At 41.5% G+C, this 24,347-nt stretch overlaps 1 protein-coding gene across 5 annotated transcripts in view; it reads right to left on the bottom strand.

Annotated features, from left to right (window-relative positions):
• SLC25A26 (solute carrier family 25 member 26) overlaps positions 1–24,347 on the bottom strand; it is a 151,753-nt gene that overhangs the window by 39,901 nt on the left and 87,505 nt on the right. The window lies entirely within an intron of this gene.

The raw sequence follows: 24,347 nt of genomic DNA, 5'->3' as shown, positions 1-24,347 counted from the left end.
AACAACAGGACGGTCTTACCCTAAAGAGTTTTCATTCTATGTATAAAACAAGAGACAACAGCTGGAGGCAGACAGAGAGGAGTACAAAGAAACAACATAATTACCACCACTTCTGATAAAATGCCAAGCCTCAGCTTGTAAAAGCTTCCAGTATTTAATATAGACAATAGCTGTCTTGTTAAATCTATGGAGTGATATAGTAAGATGCAGTATAATTTAAGTAACTGTAGATTATTAGAAACATTCATTGTGGATGTACGTAAATCTTATTAAATCTAAATTACATGGAAGTTTGAAATGGTCCCTAAACATTACATTTATCCAACATCAGAAGAGTTAGAGTTTGTTTTATTGTGTTGCAACTAATGATTAATAAATGAGTCTATTCCGTTAATCTTCCAGGCAAAACTTAGCTTGACAGACACCTGCCACAGAAAATTTGTTATCTATTCAGGCAGGAAATGGCAGTGAGATGAAATCAATGCTGATGCTGTACACTGAGCTGACACACTGAAATCTCAGAGGAAGTTTGTCATCTTGAACAAAGAGGACTATCCCTTGTGGCATCTCAAAGGCCCAAAAGAAAGGTCAAACCTGGCTCTTATTTATCAGGGCCTTGAAACTCTAGCATAGCACTTAAATTTCTTTTTCGATTTTGGGTGACAAAGTCCAGTTATTTGACAGAAACGCCTCGTAATATATTTATGAGAAGATATAGAGCCACATGCTGTTGCATCGTTGTCAAATGGGAGTTAACTGCACCATTTCCTTGCACTGCAGAATTAAAAGTGACATAACCTTCTATCATCTACACCAGAAAAGAGATATAATAGCCATCATATTTGCTCCAATTTGTTAAAAAAAAAAAAAAGAAAGAAAAGGAAATGCACTAAGTTCAGTTTATACCAAACAAAACAGGCCTCCTAACACATATACAATCTTAAATTTCTTCCTATTGCACTTTGAGTACTAAAAAAAAAAATCTGTTAACATGAAGACAAGGGATGCTCTCAAAACAAGGTTTGTTTTATCTCTATTACTAATTAGATGCATTTCAAGCAAATGGAAAAAAGTTTAAAATTTCTATTTGATTTCCAAAATGGCAGGGGGTGGTTTAGGGCTCAGACTCTAAATGGTTCAAAGTCAACGGGGTTTGCACAGGCTTATAGATCCATCCGTGAGAAGGAGCTTGCTGACTGGGGCCTAAATCCTCACCTAGCCCTCACAAATCCTGTTTTAATCGAATTTTAAACTTCCCCAGAGATACACTAACATTACAAAAAGAAAAGGAGTACTTGTGGCACCTTAGAGACTAACCAATTTATTTGAGCATGAGCTTTCGTGAGCTACAGCTCACTACATCTGATGAAGTGAGCTGTAGCTCACGAAAGCTCATGCTCAAATAAATTGGTTAGTCTCTAAGGTGCCACAAGTACTCCTTTTCTTTTTGCGAATACAGACTAACACGGCTGTTCCTCTGAAAACTAACATTACATGTTCCGAAACTTTTCAAAACAAAACCTACATTCTGGCCCAATCTACTGGGCAACATCCCTTTAAAAACACAGTGAACGCACCAGAGTAGATTAACATATAAAAAGAGAACTTTCTTTAACCATGTAATTCATATAGTGATAAATTTATTACACTTGTCACAAGCTTTTTACAGTGAATTGAAGCGAGAAACCCCCTCACTTTGAAGACACTTCTTCCCTTGAAGAACTGTGATTTGATTGCGTTTGTTATTTTCCTTACAAAAACCTTCAGATACACAACAGAATCACACCCAGCCAAGCAATGATATTTGTGCCTGAAATAACCTAAAACAACAAGAAAAATGTGGTTCACACATGTAGAGAACTTTCTGCCAGCAAATATGAAACTCTGGCGAGCTCCACCAAATCTCTCATTTGATGTTCACATAAAATAGACAGACAGTATCCGTTCTCATGTCTGGCTTGATGTTCTATAACTGTACTGTTTATTCAATAGAGTTAAACCCTACACCAAAAAAAAAAAAAAAGCAGCTCCCATACATCTGTAAAATTATTATTCTAATGTTTAATAGATGGACACTATAGCCAGTTACTCGGGGCCTGTATTTTTTAATGTTCAAGTCCAATTTACTGCAGATTTTTATTGTTTTCAAAGAGCTGCTTAATTCTCCTGAATTAGGTGGATTTTAAAAAAAAGGTTTCAGAGTAACAGCCGTGTTAGTCTGTATTCGCAAAAAGAAAAGGAGTACTTGTGGCACCTTAGAGACTAACCAATTTATTTGAGCATGAGCTGTAGCTCACGAAAGCTCAGGCTCAAATAAATTGGTTAGTCTCTAAGGTGCCACAAGTACTCCTTTTCTTTCTTTCTTTTTTTTTTTTTAAAAAGGGATTTTATATTTTTAAAGACAGTGATTTTAAAAAACGAACACTGAAAATAGCTGCACCCCAGAGTAACAGCAATAGAAAAACAAACTCTCGCTTTTACAATCAAACTGCAAGTGTGTTTCACCTAAGAGTTGAGAAGCTTTCAGCAAGTGAGACGAATTTAAGGAGGAAGTTAAAAACACTGCCAGACGGATGCATCAATATTGAAAATTGAGGTAGTACTTATACCCTTCAAAGCAATAAAATAGTGTTTTGATTGAAGCAATTTAAAATTTATCAGGCTACAGTTACAAAATGTGCCCATTCGATGCTGATAAATCTGTGATGTTAAATCACAAGCTGACAGCACCCAGAGGGAAACTCAGCAGCCAGACAGCAGAGGTAGCATGTTGAAGGAGCTACAAAGAATAAATAAATAAACAAACAAATAAAGCCAGGCCCTTCAAAACTGGAATCCCCTTCAAAATGCAAGAATTCTTCTACATAAAGAGAAAACAGATGTTCGTGGCTGGAATTTGCATGTGGCTTTATTCTCTACTAGGATACAATAAAACCACTCTTCGGCTCGTCCTCTGAGTCAGAAATTAAATGGTGGCCTGGCATATCTATTCCAGCTGTGCCTTCCTTTCCCAACTTTTATTAGCAATATATTAAAAACCTAAAAAGCATAAGAAATGAAAAATCATGTGGTATGTTTTCTCAAACCAATATAAAAACTACAGATGTTCTTACTAATCTGCAGTGCATGTTTGTTTATTCAGGTTCTCTGTGTGTCTAATTCAGCGGGGCTTTCCTCTCGGAATGATCTGTTTTTACAAATGCTAGAGCAAATACTAAGAGAACAGCCAGCGGAGACAATAAAATCACCTAAAGGAGGAGATAAGGGCTTTCTTCTCTTGCACGGGTCTCTTTCACTCTTTTGGGCCCCCATTCAGCAGAGCCATGTGGTTAACGTGAAGCACCTGAATGCCTGCACAGAATTCAACAGTTTAGGGAGCAAGGGGGGCCTTTGATCCTTGGGAAGTGAGTGTGCAGAAGCAGCACAGCTACTGGTTCCATGGGGCTGTATTGATGGCTACAGAGCAGGCCTACTGCTGCTGCGAGGCCTGGTTTCTTCCTTGTCCCCATCCAGACTTGAAGATCCTAGATTCTGTGTAACCCAGAGACTGAACCAAGGACCTCCAGAGCTGAATGCATGAGTCTCTACAGCTTGAGCGCCAGGTTTTCATGCTGAGAGCATCAACAGACTCACAGTCTCAGTGAACAAGGCACAGAGCAGAACACAATCTCAGCGGTGGGTTAAATACTTCCCTTGGACAGAGGTAGCTCATCCCGAGCACCTGAGGCCCACAATAGTTCAAATCCAGGATGACTCTCCACGTCCGTGACAGCCACCATCTTGGCCAACATTGGGGATTGTACTAGGGATGTCCAGAGGTGAAAACGTGAGTCTCTATTGCTCAAGCTAAAGAGCCAGGTTGCGTAGCAGGGGGCTATAACAGACTCAAATCCTTTCTGAGTCTGGCACAAGGGGTGACACATAACCCACACGCCAGTGAGTTACATTCTGCAAAAAAAAGGGCAGTAAGACCCAAAATCAGCAGAATCCAACAATTTCTTGTTCTTGCCATGCCCCTCCTCATGACTTGTGATATCAGTCACATAAACGGCTCTCACGGATACCTTTATGGCACGTTGTTCATACAGTAATACTGGCAGCTGTTTATCATGTATTTATTAGGAATAGGATATTTTCATAACTCTATTGCCACTGAAGCCAATGGTAAGAACTCCCGCTGGCTTCAATATGAGCAGAGTTAAGCCAACACTTTTAGAAAGTATCACCAACAGTCTCACTTAAAGGCATTTGTACACATGGCATTTCCACTCATCACTGTAGTACTAAAGCATATATTTGCAAAGGGTGCCCCTCACCGTGGTATCTGGGCAGCAGTTGTCAAACCGGTCTTAGCTTCCTATTTCTCCACCGTAACCACATCTGAACAGTGTAAGGACACACTGTAGTTCAGAGTTTGAAAAAGAAGATAGAAAATATTCCATAAACGTATCTAGATTACAACTGTATACTTCCATCTTGAATAAACAACCGTTTTTTGTTTGTTTATAACTGTATTTAAAAGAAAAATGCCTCCTTTATACGAGATGGTTCTTCTTTTACGAAAGGTTCCAGTTGCAGTCATATAAACAACCCTGTTTCTCGGCTGAAGTTAACACCAAAACATTTCAATTAATAATCATAGTAAATCTGTTTCAGTGTCTTCTCCTCTTAAAATTCTTCACGCACTTATACAATCTATCTAGATTATGATCAACTGACATTCCACCTATAAATATACTTTCTCCATAATAGGATTTGAAAAGATAGTATGAAATGACGTAAGCCTTTCACTTGGCCATGTCACAGGTCACAGCAATAGATGTGATTATATACAGCGTGGTATAAAGCATCCTGATTGAAGGTGATGGTGCATAGCGGCAATGCACAGCCACTCAACATACCGTCCTTAAACCTGTTATTGTCTACATTCATTTTTACATTTAATTAATACTGCTTGCCAGGCTCCAGTTGATGCACTGCAGACTCCACAAGAAACCTAACAAAGATAATTTGTAATTTTAAGCATGACCGAAAGGCTGTCAAACTGTAGATGTCTTTACTGCAGTTTTTAGAGATGAAAGGATTTAGCGTAGTGAGAGAACACTGGTAAATAAATGAGTGAAGTCTCAGTTAATAAATATTGATGCGCTTAGAAACAAAGCTTTCCAACAAAGACAATAAAGCAAGTGGCAACAATGGCCAGAGATTGAGAACTCCCTCTGCCCCTGTTCTTCTAAAGAACATGTTTAAACACAGGTCCCACTGCAGTGATTTCCAACACAACTTGGCCAGCCAGCATAGGCAAGAGTGTGCAGAGTTAGAACACTAATTGGTAGCCATGGTCCGGCATGCGTAACACACCAAGGAGGCATGTACGCTAATGATCTTTGGAAATTCTTCCACCACTGGTGTAGCACAATGGCACTATCCCTAATACGGGTGCTGGTGGGCAACTCGAGATGACCCGGTGGTAAAAACACCAGTATAAATATTGCCAACATTAACTTTTACAGATGATTAATACTACAAGCCAGACTCCAGTTGATGCTTACACAAGAAACCTACCAAAGGTAATTTGTCACTCTGTCTTTTGAACCATTAATGTTAACCTTTGTAATTGTTTAAGCTAGGAAAAGGGGTGCAATCTTGTGCTCTATGCACAGGACAGGGACACAAGAACTCCTAAATTATATTCCTGCCTCTGACAGACTTCCTCTACAACCACAGGTAAAACACTGCATCTCTCTGCCTCAATTGCTCTATCGTCACATTAATATTACTCACCATCTGTCCTACATGGGTGTTTTGAATATTCATTAGCTGGCATCTGTAAAGTCTTTTGACAAATTAAACACTCTATGTGGCAAAGTGTGGTTTAATTTGGTTGAGAGCCTCTGTTACACCCTTATCTTTTAAGCTCATGTGCAAAACTGCATAAAATGGGTGTGGTTTTCTTTTAAAAACCACTGCTGCTAAGTTACAAAGGGATATCCTCGTCCAGTCCTCTTCTGGTAGAAGGATGGTTAATAAACATACAGTCTCTTTATGGAGGCCAGTGTTGACAAGTGAAGGGGAAATATGTGAGAGCTCCAGCACAGATATATGCCTGCCCCCAACATGTGGGGAGAAGAGAAGCACTGAGGCAGATATAAAACTTAAATACAAGAGAGACTGAGCTAACAGATTTCAGAGGGGTAGCCGTGTTAGTCTGTATCAGCAAAAACAAGGAGGTGCCACAAGGACTCCTTGTTGTTTGAGCTAACAGAGATCCTTGTAAAGAGTGCAGAATGCTTTAACCTTTCACTGACAGTGTTAGGGATCATTTTTTTATTCAAGGCACTTTCATCATAGAGATGGGATGAACAGCCTTAAAATTCCCACTCTCTCACTCCACCCTTATATTTTGATGGGAGGGCAAAGCAGCTTTACAGAAATTGACTGAGGTTACATAGATAACCTGCATAGGACGTTAATCTGCACAAACCCAAGACTTGATCCTGCTCCCAATCTGACTTCAATAGGAGGAGAATTGATTGCACCCCAAATATGCAAATACTCTAGCAGATTCTCTCCTCCCTGTCCCCAATAGCCCCACAGCGTCCACTGTCAAAATAAAAGTCTGTTTTGTTATTCGTTCTTGAAAAGCAGCATACCCAAAAAATGCACAATGAAAATGAATATTCCAACATCAACTTGTACATGCTGTTTTTAAGGCACAGATAAAAATCTTTCAGGATAACAGATGAGTTTAGCAGCTCTAAAAGAATGAAGGTATTGTTTAACAGGAAGCAGATGTATGTCAGATGGCAAACTCATTAGAATGTCCCATCGTTAAAGGAAACAGGATAACAATGAGCCGTCTGAAAAAATGTGAACTGATCAGGAAATATACAAGCCGCAGCTAATCTCCTATTTATTGGTAGGTAATGCCTGTAAGTCATGCACATGCATTGAGTTTAGGACCATGAAGGACTAATCTTTGTTCACATGAAAAAAACATAACAGTAGAATCCTTAACCATGGAACTCAACATTTCTGGAAAAGTCTTCTGAAGCACACATAGAAAGGAAAAAACAAACAAAAAAAGCCTGACATTTGAAGAAGCTAATTTCTTTAAATATACTTGGTTATGCACTATGGGTTCAAGGGAGCAGTTCTATTTGAATCCGTAACATTAAAGATATTTTAGGTACTTTCTCTGTGGTTTTGTTTGTTTAAAGTACAGACATAGAAACCTGTCATACAAGCAGCTGTTACCTCGGACCCTCCAGAGATACACAAAATGAGACCCAAGATAATTAATTTACGGAAAAATGCCTGAAAGGCAGGCATCCATACTGGAATAGTGCTATATCTTCAATTACAATGCACCTGAAAGATTCTTCAGAGCCCAGTCCTGCACTCCTTACGCAGGAAAAATTGCCACTGAAGGCCATGGGAACTTTGAGTAATGCATGTAGGACTGGACACCACAGAGCACTAATAAAAGGAAATTAGTTAAAACAAACAGTATACAGTTTCTTGCCAGAGGGGAGGTGGGTCTATGGAGTATATGGTGGGGGTGAGTGTTGCTTCACGAAGTAAATATTCAGTCAAATAAAACCAGATATCAGTGCATCGAAACTGCACTGACATCAGCATGGGAATATTTCTGGGAAAATACCTGCCCTCAGAGTAACAGCGACATTACTTAACAGAATGGAAAAGAACGTATGTTCTCCCCTTTCCAAGTGTGTCCGTCTATAATAGTTTTCTTGTTACACTTCTACATAATGCTCACAAACAGGACACAACAGAATTATTTCATGCAGCTCTTATCCACGTAAATTACACAGTTGTCTCCCTCTCTCTAGGAGGTTTCAGAATCTCATTTAAAATATTCTACAGGAAAACTCACTGCCCCCTTTTGCCCATGGGCTGGATCCAAAGTTCACTGGCGTCATTGGGAGTCTTTCCACATGACTTTGATGGGCTTTGAATCAGGCTCCAGGTGTGACAAGGTGGAGGTAGTGGGTAGAGAGAACGCAAGGATTCTAGTGTCCTACACAAGGGCCGCGTGAATAATTCTGCTCTGATTGCATGGTTCCAAGGAAGCCTGGGTAGCCAGCTTCACGGTACGCGCAGGTGGTGGAAACAGGCACTTTTTTTGACCTTCAGTAAATAGGGCTGTGGAGCAAGTTGCTTTAGGTTTACTGCACTGGCAGGACGCCTCACAACCCAGCCTCTACAGCTCTGTTTCTACCTCCATTTGACCCTCAATTCCAAAAAGCGCTTAAGCACATTCTTAAGTTCCACTGAAGTTAACGGGACTTATGCCGGTTTTTAAATGCTTTCCTGAATAGGTATGAACTGAACTGCTTTGCTGAGTTGGGGGCCTTGCGATAGCCAAGGCTTTTATTGTGTGCATCTCCCTTCTGAAAAAAAAAAAATCAATTTAACCAGCTGTTAAAGAATACATAGCTGTCAAGGGTATAATTTATTCCATCATATCGGAGGTGAAAACAGCACTGTATAATAGCCACTGCATAAGAATAGCTGCAAGAATAGTCACTACAATTTAACAATAGCACGGAACAACATCAGCAACTAGAATCCAGCTGGAATTACCTTCTTCAAAGTATTTGAGCCCATAGACAGCTGTGCTTAATATATCTTACACCATTATCTCCATCATGTGGCAGAGGGGAAAATCGCAGATTTATATCAAGCTTTAGAAATTCCAAACTCTGCTATGTTATTTCATTTTTAAAACGTGTACAAGATTTTTTGCCCAGCGTATGAAAAAAGGAACAGCTGATGTCTCCCTGTGGCTACCGATATTAAATATTTACCTAGTGCCATTACTCCATGGCTGATCTCGTTGGGCAAGCAGCAGTATGCATTGGTCTGGTAGTTAATCTAGATAAAAGTAAATCCTTGGCCATTACCATCTAGCAGCCTCCAGCTCATAACCAGCTCAGTATGAATCTGTTCAGACATTGCATTGAGCAGGTAGGAACCACCAAATACTTGGGCAACATCACAGACAAGTGCCAGAGGATGCTCAAAAGATGTGGACACTCATAGCAGCTGCTGCAGCCAAATTTCAGGCCTTTCAGTGGCCTCTGTGAGGATGTCAAGACATCTCTGAGCTACAGCTCTGTAGAACCACGGTTATACACACTCTGTTGTACAGCAGCGAAACATGGGCACTGAGGAAGGTTGAAAAACACCAGCTTGACATTGTTTAGCCTCATTGTCTTCAACAGCTGCTCCACATTAAGTGGCGAAACAAAATCACAAATGAGGATATTCGAAGCCAAAACCCGCAACCGCCACCATTGGCACAGGTTCTGTTTTGGCAGCTTTCTCGCTATGGATATATTATTATTAGAATGGAGGACCAACGAACTTCAAAGCATGTGTACCAAGGAATCTGCTACACAGCCAGCAACCACATGGGCACCATAAGCTTCAGTAGAATGCTAAGATTGCCAGTGATGGACAGAAAATGAACATTCAGACAAACCACCTTAAGGATCTAGCCAGAGACTGATTTGAGTGGCACTCGATCTGCAAAGAGGCATTGTCCTTTTGGGATTTGCCAGGATGAGGATGATCATAACTGCATGGCACACTACAGATAAAGGAAGAGACAGTCCCTGCCCCAAAGAGCTTACAGTCTCACTAGAGATGCAGTGCAACAACTCAAGGCAATGAAATAAAGAATCATAGGACTGGAAGGGACCTTGAGAGGTCATCTAGTCCAGTCCCCTGCCTCATGGCAGGACTAAGTATTATCTAAACCATCCCTGACAGGTGTTTGTCTAACCTGCTCTTAAAAATCTCCAATGATGGAGATTCCACAACCTCCCTAGGCAATTTATTCCAGGGCTTAACCACCTTGACAGTTAGGAAGATTTTCCTCATGTCCAACCAAAACCTCCCTTGCTGCAGTTTAAGCCCACTGCTTCTCGTACTAGCGTCAGAGGTTAAGAAAAAAAAATTTTCCCCTCCTCCTTGTAACAACCTTTTACGTACTTGAAAAATGTTATGTTCCCCCCTCAGACTTCTCGTTTCCAGACTAAGCAAACCCAATTTTTTCAATCTTCGCTCATAGGTCATGTTTTCTAGACCTTTAATCATTTTTGTCGCTCTTCTTTGGACTCTCTCCAATTCGTCCAAATCCTTCCTGAAATGTGGCGCCCAGAACTGGACGCAACACTCCAGTTGAGGCCTAATCAGCGCGGAGTACAGTGGAAGAATTACTTCTCGTGTCTTGCTTACAACACTCCTGCTAATACATCCCAGAAGGATAACAGCATTACACTGTTGACTCAGATTTAGCTTGTCATCCCACTGTGACCCCCAGATCCCTTTCCGCAGTACTCGTTCCTGGACAGTCATTTCCCATTTTGTACGTGTGCAACTGATTGTTCCTTCCTAAACGGAGTACTTCACATTTGTCTTTATTGAATTTCATCCCATTTACTTCAGACCATTTCTCCAGTTTGTCCAGATCATTTTAATTTTAATCCTATCCTCCAAAGCACATGCAACCCCTCCCAGCTTGGTATCCTCCACAAACTTTATAAGTGTACTCTCTATGCCATTATCTAAATCATTGATGAAGATATTGAACAGAACCAGACCCAGAACTGATCCCTGCAGGAATCCACTCGTTATGTCCTTCCAGCATGACTGTGAACCACTGATAATTACTCTCTGGGAATGGTATTCCAACAAGTTTTGCAAAGAAGGAGGGTAAAGGGGAAACATGATGAGGGACACTTACAGAAGAACAGCCATACTGGGTCAGACCAAAGGTCCATCTAGCCCAGTATCCTGTCTTCTGACAGTGGCCAATGGCAGGTGCCCCAGAGGGAATGAACAGAACAGGTAATCATCAAGTGATCCATTCCCTGTCGCCTATTACCAGCTTCTGGCAAACAGAGCTATTGTGAACGGTTAGTTATGCACAGGTCCGGATGACTAGTCAAAGTAGATATCTTGATGGTGACATTATCTTATTTAAAATGAGCTTCAGAAGCCCTTTAAATATTTCACTTTAGTATTTTATGCTAATTCAATAGGGCCTAATTCAGCCAAGCATTTAAGCACGTGACTAATCCCATCCATGCTTAGCCAAGCACTTAAGCACTGTTGACGTAGGTGGGATCCCCCATGTGCTGCAAGTTAAGACTGGATGACTCTCTAAATAAAATATATGTTCTAGCTAACCCACAGGATGTGGCCTTGCAGGAATTACTGGGTGAAACTGTTGGCCTATGTTATACATAAAGGCAGTCCTAAAGATTATCATTGTCTCTCTAGCCTTAACAAATCTATTAATTTATAAAGTTAAGAATGCACTTTGCTGAGTCAGGGCTGGACTTTGCTGAATCTGCTCCGACATTACAAAAAGGGAGAATCTAAAACTTATTAACCTGAATGGAAAACCACCCCCAAGTGATTTAAATGGGCATTGGATCAGGCCCCAAATGAACAGCTAGACAGTGCAAACACAAATCAGGTACATACATGCAAAGGCTGTTTTTACTTTTTATTTATTTTTTAAGAATTTAACCAATTCTGCAGATTCCATAGGTAAATAAACAAAGCTCTTGGAAGTTCTGCAGACCTCTCTGCAGCTGTGAAGGCTGCTCTGTTCCAAATGGGGTGTTCCCCCCACACCGACAGCTGTCTAACGCCATGTCAGATTTAAAAATTTTATTAAAGCTAATGTTAAAAAAGTTATAGAATACACAGGTTGAGAAAAGAGTGTCTATACATCTGGGTATAGTGCTTAGATTATCCACAAATACAAAAAGTTTGTTTGTAAAAGTCATATGATACATAGAGTACATAATCAGCAATAACTCAAATTTTGGTGCATAGATTTAACAATACAATTTGGATATTAGAATCCAAATACTCGGGTACATCACTCATGAAAAGTTGTACAGAGATTTGGTTGTGGAAAGCAAAATATATCAATGAGTGGAGATTGTCCCTCAGTAATTGAGAATTCGGTAGGTTGTCCATTTATAAAATACAATCCATCAGGGAAGCATTTCAGTTACTTTCCTGACTGCGCTTCTCTTCAGCACTCCAGCTCATCCCTCCTGGTATTGCTGATGTCCGGTGATGAGTTCTATCTGGAGATAAGTAACACTGAACCTGATCAGATATAGCGTATCCTCAAAATACAATTGAATTGTGTCCTGATCTCTGGACTCAAGAATGAGGTGATATACAGCATGCTAATGAAGACTGAACATCTGAGCTCAAATAGGACTAAAAAAGAAGGGGAGGCGGAATTATGGAGTTTAACACAAACAGAAGCAGAACAAAGAACATATACTCCTTTCAGAATGATACTGGCAGTTTGTTGGGCTGAGAAGGAGGGTATAATATGCAGAGTCTTCAGGAAACTTAACCAAAATTATTTCTAATGAAGTTTGCACCTTGCTAGTTACATTTTCCAAAGTGTCTCAGTCTCGCTGCATTTATATCATGCTAATTGATCTTGCTCAAAATGTCTAAATTACGCCACGTGCATTTTGTTTTTATTTTTGATATACGGAATGGGTTTATAGATCCTTATGATGGGGATGATTACTACTGGCCAACCCGTAGGTAAGGAAACTGACATCTGGCTAAGTGACACAGAAGCAGGAAACAACTTAGACATTTGAACAAAGGCTAGAGCGTTGGAACGCCCCTCATCAAATGATACTGCAAGAGCTGGTTTGGTCCTTGTGACCATGGGGAAAGCTCAAAGAGTGCTTTGGCATGATTATACACAGGTGTGACATCGCTCATATGAACTGAGAAAGGCTGAGGGCATCGAAGCTGGTAAATTACCTGATTTTGTTTGGAAGTCTTGCTTCACGTTTCTAAAAACTGTTATCCATGTATTATACTCTAGTAACAGTTCAGTGTTCTATAGGATTAGTTCAGTTTTATCCAATATACATTAGACTTAAACCATCTTCGTTCTGTATTTGTACCGCACCTAGCACAATTGGGTCCCTGGTCCATAGGGTTTCCAACTGTCTAATCACACAAACCCAAACGCCCTCGCCCTGCCCTGCCCCTTCTCCGAGGCACCCCGCTCACTCCATCCCCCCTCCCTCCATCGCTCACTCTCCCCCTCGCTCACTTCCACCAGGCTGGGGCAGGGGGTTGGGGTGCGGGAGGGAGTGCGGGCTCTGGGAGGGAGTTTGGGTGCAGGAAGGGTGCGGGCTCTGGGAGGGAGTTTGGGTGCAGAAGGGGGCTCAGGACTGGGGCAGGAGGTTGGGGTGTGCGAGGGAGTTTGGGGTGCTGGCTCCGGGAGGGGGCTCTGGGCTGAGACAGGGGATTGGTGTGGGGGAGGGGGAGAGGGGTGTGGGCTCCGGATGGGCAGCGCTTACCCCGGGCAGCTCCCGAAAGTGGCTGGCACATCATCTGGTAGCAGCTCCTAGGTGGGGGACCAGAGGGTCTTCGCGCGCTACCCTGCCCACAGGCACCAGCCCCACAGCTCCCATTAGCTGCAGTTCCCAGCCAATGGGAGCTGCAGAGTCGGAGCTCAGGCAGCGCACAGAGAGCTCCCTACCCCCCACCCAGGGGTCGCAGAGACAAGCCGGCTGCTTCCGGGAGCGGGGCAGAGCCAGGGCAGGCAGGAAGCCTGCCTTAGCCCCACTGCGCTGCTGGACTTTTAGTGGCTAAAATCTCCCAGTATGGCTTCAGTAGCCTCAGGGAGATTAGAGCCTGATCCCAAGAGAATCCTGGCGAAACTCGGCAATCTATTGGTCCATGACAGGGGCCCATAAGCATTATGCTAATACAAATAAAACAACAAACAACCACAAGAGTGAGTCATTTCTATCACAGTTATAGTATATCCCCTGCCAGAGTATGACAGCTATAACATGTCTGTGCCCCGCAGACTAGTTAAGTTATGAAGTACCTTTCTTCTTTTGGAAGCAGTCAACTGTTGAGAATATTCTTTTTATTTTTCCAGACACTGAGCAAGAGCTTTTGAAGTCTTATCGTACAGTCCCTGCATCGTTAAAAGTCTATGATGATTTAAACAACAACAACAAAAACCAGCCTTGCAACACAGTAACGTAATAAGATAAATGACAAAAGCCTTTACTGTGTCAGAACAGTTCAATAAAATCACAATAAAATTCCACCTGTCAGTTCCAAAAGCACCCCACATGTAGAATTTACACAAGCTGAACCGGAGTTGTTTCAGGGCATGTCATAACAGTTAGTCATTTCTGCACTGTGCACTGTTAAAATTGGCCTGGAGATGAAATGAGTGCCTGCAAAGGGCAACCATATTTCAAGCAAATTGAAACATGCTTAGGTAGTTGGACTGCCTCCTTCCCCTCCCCCTGCTGCATTCCAGAGTGTTTAATTTTTGCCACTCAGTTTCATGAAAAATATTTCCAATGCACTTCCAAACTTCTGCAATCCAGTAAATATATACTGTGGTGGAACTTCAGAAGGAAAAGAGTCCTTAGTTTATACTGACAGGGTTTTGCACAGCACTCTCCAAACCTGACCTCCTCAGTACAAGACATAAATATATCTTGCTCACATAAATTGTCTGCAATATGTCAGTTCCCATAAACTGAAGCGTGGCATTTCCACCCTGACAGCATCAAATGAAATCTTCCAAATGGCCATCTATTTTGTTTGGGTTGCAGCGCATTTCAGCATCAGCTGCATCTGACCTTGAGAAACAATCCGGTAAAAAATATCATTGTAAATTACTTCACCGTCGTACAGATAGCTCTGAAGGGACATGAGCTAAATGCCAGTGAAGTCTTTCCATTGCATGCAATGGGCTCTGGATCAGGCCCAACGGTGCTGAGTACCTCAATTCACACTGAAGTCTATGGGAATTTGGGGGCGGGGCGGGGGTGCAGCATTTCCCAGGAGGAGGTCTTACATTATAGAATTGGATCGACAACTCCTTGTGCATTTCTAAGAAATGAGAGTCCCTCAAATAACAGGGGAATAAAATGTAACAAAATTTTAATTTTATGACGTAACACTTAAAATGTGCTAGAAAGACCTATCCTGGTAAAAAAAGTGTCGCACAAGACTAGGTATTACACGTATTCCCTATGTCCTACTCCCCTACACGCACTTCCAGAGCAGTGTAAATTTTTCACATGTGGCATTTTATATTCTAAGCTACACAATGGAGTTGTCGGTATCCATTTCATGGTTAAGGCTGCACTGGGAATTGCAGGACTAAAGACCTCCCTTCCCCTCCCCCTCCCCCGTTTCACGCCTCCAAACTTGGCATAACCCCACATCAGAGGACAAGTGCATTTTCCAGGTCACGTTTTTACGAAAAAAATTGCTAATTTTTGCAGACAAAAGAGTTTAAAATGCTCCACGTTGTGGTTAACAGAGAAATTTCCAATCTCTATGACTTTCAAAACGCATGAACGCGCACACACCCACACAAAATTTCTCAGGCATAGGGCCCTTCTGAACTTCTATAATTAAGCACATGGAGATATTCCCCTTATTCAAGGTAACTGATGATCTCTCTGTCAAATTCAGCCAGTGGAACTGCTTGGACTTGTCAGCTGCTTGTCAATTTTGATGCCACTAGCATCTCTGGCTTGATGCCTTGCCCCACACCTCACAGAGACAGTGAACAGCCAAGATGGCAGACAGTTGTAATTTGCTTTGGGCCACCTCTGTGCCACTCCCAGCTCGGCCAGACTTGAGGATTTGCACCAGAATGCACAGCACACTGGAAAGGGGAAATTTCATTTCCAAGGCAGTACAGAAGCTGCAAGCGCACGTGCCACCTCTGGGACAGTTTACTTCCTATAAATCATTTGTACCACTGACAGAGCTCATTTCTTCCTTTCATGAGTAATTATAGTTTTAGAAGCCCTCATTTAAGGGATGCAAATGAACTCCCAAATTCCACCTACTGTCACATTGCATATTTTATTAGGTAATCAATTACCTTCAGGATACGCCTCAGAGGCAGAGGAGTATGGTCATGACAGCTCCTTTAAGATATACCTCGATGAGCACAGAGATAAAATAACTGAATACAGGTGTTATCTACAACATCCTGAGAATTATGTAGTACAGAGCAATATGTTTCCTTCCAGAATATGAAAACACACGACCTTATCCTGCAGCCTTTACTTAAGCAAAGGTCCCATTCGGGATCGGTGCCATATACACTGTATGTGCACTATGGAACAAAGCACCTGTAGACTGTGGGTTCAGCATGAGTATAATTCCCTTTCGCCTTATAAACACAGAGTGTTGACCTAATTCTGCTCCTGGTAAAAATCAAAGGGAGTTTTACCAGCTGTTCTGTGTCCAGCAATTTTGAAAATCAACCCACTTATTTAGATGCCTATATATTTTCTGAAAATATGTTGGTAGTTCTGTCTGGTGATTATGGCTTTTAAAGAATTTTAGTCCTTTTTCTGCACTTTCACTAGGATATCAATACAAACTGCACAATAATCAGTTTTTTTCACCAGGTGTTCTGTATTTTAAAGAGTGAGCAATTCATGTGTTTTTCAGCCTAAAGAAAGGAAAATGCTCTGGCAGTTTGAACTCTCTCTTTTTGATAAAGGAACAAGGTCCATGTGTGGGGAAGGAAGAACAGTAACAGGGTCAGAGGACTTGTATGCATCTAGGCAGTGAGCCAGTGTGGCTAGGTGCATTGTGAACATACAACTGTTCATATCCATTTTTGGTATAGAAAGAATTAATGACAGCAATCCCTCCATCCCACCCCCTATTAAGGCCGGTTCGATGAACAGTGCTAATAAAGGTTTCAGAGTAGCAGCCGTGTTAGTCTGTATTCGCAAAAAGAAAAGGAGTACTTGTGGCACCTTAGAGACTAACAAATTTATTTGAGCATAAGCTTTCGTGAGCTACACGAGGAGGTGGAACAGGCCTCTGTGGGGACATGCGCTGAATGAGGGCACAGAGCTGAGAGTGAAAGTCCAAGAGAACTGCCAGGGGTCCCTGGTATCTGCCTTTGGACCAGAGGAGCCCACAGTATGAGCCTGGCTCCAGGGCAGGAAGGAGGAAGGGGAAGAGTGTGCTGACAAGGAGAGGGAGCAGGTAAAGACTGAATCCCAGCATAGATGGAGGCAGAGCAGCTGAACCGGGAAAGGTGAGAGGGGCTGCTAGCCATTTACTGACGAGAGAAGATGAGGAAAAAAAAATAAGACTCCAGTAAGGAGAAAACTGAAGCCAAGAACTATTTTTTTATGTTAGTCTAGAGTCCCCTCAAACAAGGGGTTACTGAAGGTAAAGTTTCATGACTGATTTCTATAGCCAGCAAAGAAACTGAGGCATGGCCCAGAGACAGGGCTTCTGAAATTTTAGCCCACATGTACTTGACTACTGCAAAGGTAGCAGGGGCTTATAGAAAACACTAAAAAGGATACCCCCACAAAAGGGTCACTTGTGGTGGGGGAAGAGGATGGGTAAGAACCACACGGTGAACTGTTTAGTAGCTGCTGACCAGCATTCGGTACCACACACTTTATTGGCGATAGGTCATAAATGCTGAGCTGCTTTCCTCTGCTCTGCTAATAATAGTAAATTCCATTTGGTTTCTTTTCTCCAGCCTGGTTTCTCTTCTCCAGTTTTCAGTCTGCTTACCTCTTCCATTGTGACATTAGAGGCTGGGAAACTGGACAGCCAGCTTAAGACAAGCCACATAAGGCCCTAATTCAGCAAAGCTCTTATGCACATGCTTAACTTTAAGGTAAGGTAAGTAGCCCCCTTAAGCTCTTGTTCCTACACCATGAAGTCAATCGGAGCAGGAGCAGGGTCTAGGCATGCAAGTGCTTTGCTGAATCAAGGCCTAACAGAGCAACCTGGTTCTGTCATTTTGTTTCATTTGTACACCCAAGAAATCTTGCAAGGCAGTTCTTCTATCAATTAAGCAAACATGGCAATCAAGACCTCGGAGAGTCCTCTGTATAAAATTGCCTTCATCCATCCTGCTTTCTGTATTCTCTTTTACCATTATTTTGCAGAACACACCAACTTACCCAGCACTACTTAGGATGTGTATAATAAGAGACACCCTGCTGCACTGCAGTTCTCCCTCACCTTCTCTTCCCATTAGTTCCCCCTCTCCTGAGGGGTGAAAGCCATGTGCTGGTGCCAGGGAATCCTGGAGCCATCATTCTTGTCCTATGACTGTCCAGTGGCCTTCCCAATTACATTTTATATAATGACTTTTTTTTTTACTTTAAAAATAAAAGAATTATGAATACTACAGCTCATATTACCTAATACACTATGACTTATTAAACTCACCCAAGCTACAGCAACTGTCCCCTCCCTTTGTTCTGCGTTCAGTCGATGGCCCCGATTCAGCAGTCCATCGCTGTTCAACAATTTAAGCACATGCTTAACATTAGGCATGTGCTTAAGTCCCACTAACAACAGGACTTATGAATGAGCCTAAAATGCCTTGCTAATTTAGGGCCTTAGAATTTGATCCCGGACCTTGTTGATTTCAATAGACTTCCTCTTCCTCCCCCTTGCTGTATCTCTCCCCCCCCCCCCACACACACACACATTTTTTTTCTTGCTTTACCTGTCCCCAAAGCACATCCAGTCTTTATACACCTGCACACACCCCTCTCAAAGACTGGCTAAAGGCAGACTTCACTGTGCATTTTACCATCTAAACAGGCTTAAACCAGAATTTGCAAGTGAAACAATGTGAAGCCTGAACCACAATTAAGCACTTACTTTGGGGGAAACGAGGGACGAATGTGGAGTCAGAAAAACAGTCTAATGGGAACTCTCCTTGTTTGACATCCAAGAAAAATCCTGTTCAGGTTGCTGGGATGTTACCACCTAACCCCAATGATCAAGCAAAGGGAGGGGAGTCGAGGCCTAATATTTCTAAAATATCAGAACAACCACCTGCTTTTGAAAAGCTTCATAAGGGCATCTGAATGGATCATCGAGTAACAGTACAAGGCACAAATCTTTTTTTTTTTTTGCAGTTTATTTACATTTTCCTGAAAGAAACTGGTTCCACAGGTTCTCAGTCTATCTATAGCACAGGAACAGCAGCTTGTCAGCATCAAAATCTTCCCTGCATTACCACTACTCCGCAGATGAGAGTCATTCCGTTTATGTGCTGCTCATTCATATCCTGGGCCTCTCCGCTAAAGACTGCCATCAAGGAGGCAGTTTCTGAGACGTGGATGCCTGATGTGGTTTTCCATTAAATGGATTTGCTTGTTTATTTCTGAGTGGAGCACTCCGCTAAACAAGATCAGAAAGCAAGCTGCCTCTCACCAAAACAAAACTGAACACGATGATTCACCGGGGAAATTCAGGTATCAGCTTGCCACACCAAATTTGCCTTTGATTAAGGAAGGGACTTTCAACCAGTCAACAGTCACTGGAAGTTATACATAGAAAGCTCATCCTCAACATCGCATAACCCAAGAGTAATTAACCAACTCTGACAATGTATTGCAAGACAAACCCACTTAGAAGTTTAACCCATGTTGTGTGCTAGAAAAGTCAAACTGAACATTCACCATCCTTTCATTTGCCCACGTTCAGTTATTAAAACCACATGCTGGCACTGAATCATTTCATGGTTCGTTTGAGACAAACACGCAGAAAATTGTGGGAAACAAACACAGCCTTAAGAGTCTGCAAAAAGCAAGACCCTTGGAACCAATGCAACCTCAGATGTGATGTTGTACGAAGCTTGAGCCACAAAACTGTGTTAGTCTGTGGCTGGAAGATGGTGGGGAAAAGTAGCACAAGCACATAGTGGTAACAATTAGTTTTGAAAACTATCAAACGTGACAGTTTTCACTCTCAACACCATCGAAGTGAAACAAAAAGTGTGTGTACAATTATTAGACTCCTAGATAGAGACAGAAGGAAGGACTGCCTTGTGGTTAAGTTACTGGATTGGGACTCATGAGACCAGAGTTTAATTCCCAACTCTGCCACATGCCTTCTGAGGGCACGCCACTCAACCTCTGTGTGCATCATTTCCAAGTGCTTATAAGTTGTATCATCTTATCCCACCCTTTGTCATGCCTATTTAGATTCACCACAGCAACTTTTATTGTGTGTAAAGCCCTAATCTTTTCTGAGGCCTGTAGGCATTACCATAATATAAATAATGAACAACAACTCAATAATTAGAATGCACGCTGACAACAAAACAGCTTAAAACACTTCTTCCGAGGCAGCTGCCTCCTTGTTAAGTGGCCTATTCACAACCTAAGGACATACGCCAGTGGCTTTCTGAGCTGCACTCACTGCTCATTGACTTCTGGATGGAATGAACGGTGTTGGTTTGCACCCTCAAATGACTTAGGATTAGTCTACACTCTTAAAATGCCGTGCTGGCACAGCTGTGCCACTGTAGCACTTCAGTGAAGACACTACATGTGCCAACGGGAGGGATTCTCCCATCAGCATAGGTACTCCACGTCCCTGAGAGGCGGTAGCTAGATTAACGGGAGAATTCTCCCACTGATCTAACGCTGTTTGCACCAGGGGTTAGGTCGGTTTAACTACATTGCTCACAACCCTGAGCGATGTAGTTATGCCGAGCTAATTTCCTAGTGTACATCAGGCCTTGGGACCTGCAACCTGAGAGACCTACCTCCCTTTCCATGATCTACTACTACAATTGTGATCACCAGCCGCACTTCCCTCGATATAGAAGGGAAAGGGCTTATGGCAGAACATTCGCCATGTACCTTGTACTCCACCAGCAGAAGGGAAATTCAAGGAATGTTGGCAGACTTTTGAGTTTGCTTTGATTGAAGCCTAAAGTGACACGAATGTGATCAAAGTTTCCTGTTTAGCTCTTTATCAAAATCATAAAGGGCCAAATCCGGATGTCCTTAGATCCAGCATTTCCTGTGCCTCATGACAGCAAAATATGTATCTTCTTTCTCTATCTACTTGGGGTTTTCTATAGCATCTTGCATCCGATGAAGTGAGCTGTAGCTCATGAAAGCTTATGCTCAAATAAATTGGTGAGTCTCTAAGGTGCCACAAGTACTCCTTTTCTTATAACACCCAAGTGCCTCTAGGTAAATTAAGACTGCATGATGAAGGAAAGGAGTTTTCAGTGATGACTCTTTGGTCACCTCCTTTCTGATGCCCCAATTCTAAGCAAGTCATTGCCTTCTCAATAAAAAGACGAACAAGAGAGTGACTTAGTTCAGACAGAATAGTAGGGAGGAGAAGGTTTGTTGGGGAAGATAAACAGGAAATCTAAAAGCCCACTAAAACCCATCTTGCCAAACGTAACACATACATTTTTTCCGAGAACACTGGGTTTCCAGTTGCTTTACAATGATAGTAATAACACTCAAAGCACTAATGAAACAAGAACTTGGCCCCTTGGCCTTCCACTAATGTTTCACGATTGCTCATGCCATCAGAATAATACAGAAGGAATTAGCTACAAAATAGGCCTATAAACTGGTATTAATGAGCCAATGAACGCCACCCTTCAGGAAGGGGAGCTGCACAGCTGTAGTTTCAGACAGCTGCGTGAGTGAAATTTTAGCTGCTACTAAATTGGTCCCTGAAAAAAACTCCCAGGATTCTACAATGGATACTTCTGACGGTATGAAAAACAAAACCAAAAAACTCAAGATTATTTTATTTTCATTAACATTTTTCATGTTCCTTAATGAGTAAAATATTACAACATTATTTTGGAGTAAGAGAGAGTTCCAGTGCGCTACAAACTCTTAGTGTACTATTTTTTTAAGCAAGTTTCCTAGATATTGGTGAAACAAAAAGCCCCCTAGCACAACCTGTGGAAAGACGTGCTAATTTCCATTCCCAGTTGCACCACAGGCAAGTTGTACCCACTAGAGGTGGAATGAAACATCTAGTACTTCATAAAAGCTGGTGAAAGAGCTTTGTCCTCCAGGCAGAATTCCCAGGAGAGCAAAACAGTAGAGTATCCTCCTCTTTGTTTCTGTTCTGGAGCAGAGAGAAAGTCTGTATCCCATAGCAGAAAAGAAAGAAACATGGAAAAGAAAATTATAGTGTGACCTAAATATTCAGCAGGCCTTCCAGCAAAACTCTATTTACAGCAGAAGGACCACAGCATGAGGAGGTGGCGGAAGATAAACCGGATATGTTGATAAGCCTCTTAAAAGCATAGGGAAGACTTAAATTGAATGTACAAACATACCTGTCCTTAGTGTGTGGCTGGTCTTAATCTATACTGGATGTGTTCTCCAAAGGAAGGACACTAGCTGTTCTTCCTGACACCCATCATCAGAAATGATTCAGGGCTATGGCTATTATTGGCAGAAAGGTTATGCCTAGAGAAATACACATTTTGATATTCCAAATCATGACTCAAATGACTCTTTGGGAAAGCAGGTTCACCAGGCAGCGATGCCTGACACTCAGGCATTCATCGATAACTTTAGGTGCAAAGTGCTCATTCTTATTAGTTATAAAAAGTTAAATGTCTCTGTGTGCATGTAATCCAGGACATTTAATTACTGCAATTCATAATGTGTCATCATAATTGAATTGTGGATTCTGCACCCACATTCAGGACAGCCTAGCTGCTGATCCTTTTTGGTCATTTAACAGAATATGCTAATATTTCATAAACACCGTTATTTCTCCTTGCTCTCAAAGTTCAACTCTAATATTTCATTCTCTCCTAGTTTTCTCTTAAGAAAAAAGTTTGGCATTTCATGGAATACCATCATGGAAAAATACAAATGTGGAGAAAAGGTATTGCTACTTGCATGTGCACATTTAATATGCTTCTTGGAGATATTTTACATGACAGCCAGTGTAGTTGCCTCGCAAGGAGAATGCGAGGAGTTCACTTTAAAGTCAGCACGAGTTTTGGGGGCAGAATAACTCCTGTTAGTACAGGAAGAGCTTGGGTGTTTTATTTTATGTTTAACTCTGTAATCATAGAAAATATTTTGGAACATGCTTGTCCAAAAATAGTTTCCATTTTGGTCATGAGGAAAGTAAGGAAATGACTGAGCAAAAAGCTTTATGGTCAGAAAACGCTATCCAATTTTACTGTCTCCAATACCAAGTGCAGCTCTGGTATCCACTTTCAAACAGAACTAAAACCCACTGGAGGCTTTATGTTCTCTGCACTGTTATTGAGCCGCAATATAAATGTAATCACAGAAACACCTTTGATAAAATAAAATGGTAGTACTTATAGTCAGAAATAAGATCACACATGGTATAAATAATATTGACAGATTTACACAGAGCCTGACCACCATTGTTTAAGACCAAAAAAGCAAGGACCAGATGCATTCGAAGAAAAGGTTTCCACACCCATTCAAGCATTTGTGATAACAATTATGTTCTACAGATGTGATCAGTCTAAAATAAAACATTGTTCACTGCAGAGACAGAGGTTTACCAGTTCTGCCACACCATGGGATGGATCTGTTACAGTCCTCTGCACATAAAAAGAGATGAAATTCTTTTACATTTAAGCAACCTGATCCTCTTTTACAAGCTTCATTCTTGCAATTTCAGGAATTTGAATATAATAAACTATGGAATCTACTGCTAGAGAGCTGGTCTCATACCTTTTGGGGGAAGAGGGAAGCTCTATCTTAGAACTGCAAATAATTTGGTTATTAGCAATCTATCCGTAATGATTATTGAAAGAACATCCATGCAGATAAGCTTAAGAACTTTTAAAATGGAATATTCTTTTTAATCATTGAAAAATTGTAGAAATGCCAATATTTTACCTCAAACTCATTAATCCCCAAGGGTATTTGGACAACAGCCCATGTATTTTTAACGTCTCCATTAGAAAAGATAAACCTCATGACAATATTTGATTATTTCAGAAATACTCAGTTTCTTTTCCACCTATTAATTCCACATCAAGAGCCTGATCCAAAGGCCAATGACTTCCATCGGCTACAACTGCATCACTTATGTAAGATAAGGTTTTAATTGACTGAGTAAACAACATTAAATCATTATAAGATTTCCATTGATACCTTATGCTTATAATGCAGCTACACTTCATTAGTACAGGAAAGGTACATATTTCACTGCAGAAGCAATAACTAATGAAACACGGGTGATTCAATGGGTTATTTATCAATCTTATATCTGAACTGCAGAGGTGCATTTTTAAGTAGAGGAGAGGCATTTTGACCTTGAAAAGCAGAATGCATGACATGTAAGAACAGGGGAAAATGTATGGAAATGCTAGCTTGTATGGAAGTAACTCCTTGTTCAGAATTTCATATGGAAACATGCTAGCACCCCAAATGCAGCAAAAATACCACAGCATTAACGAAACAGTAAAGGAAACAAAAAAC

Source organism: Caretta caretta, chromosome 7, assembly GCF_965140235.1.
Source record: "Caretta caretta isolate rCarCar2 chromosome 7, rCarCar1.hap1, whole genome shotgun sequence".
Classification (NCBI taxonomy): domain Eukaryota; kingdom Metazoa; phylum Chordata; order Testudines; family Cheloniidae; genus Caretta; species Caretta caretta.
Note: the sequence above shows the minus strand (reverse complement) of the source record. Positions and strands in the feature narration are given on the sequence as shown.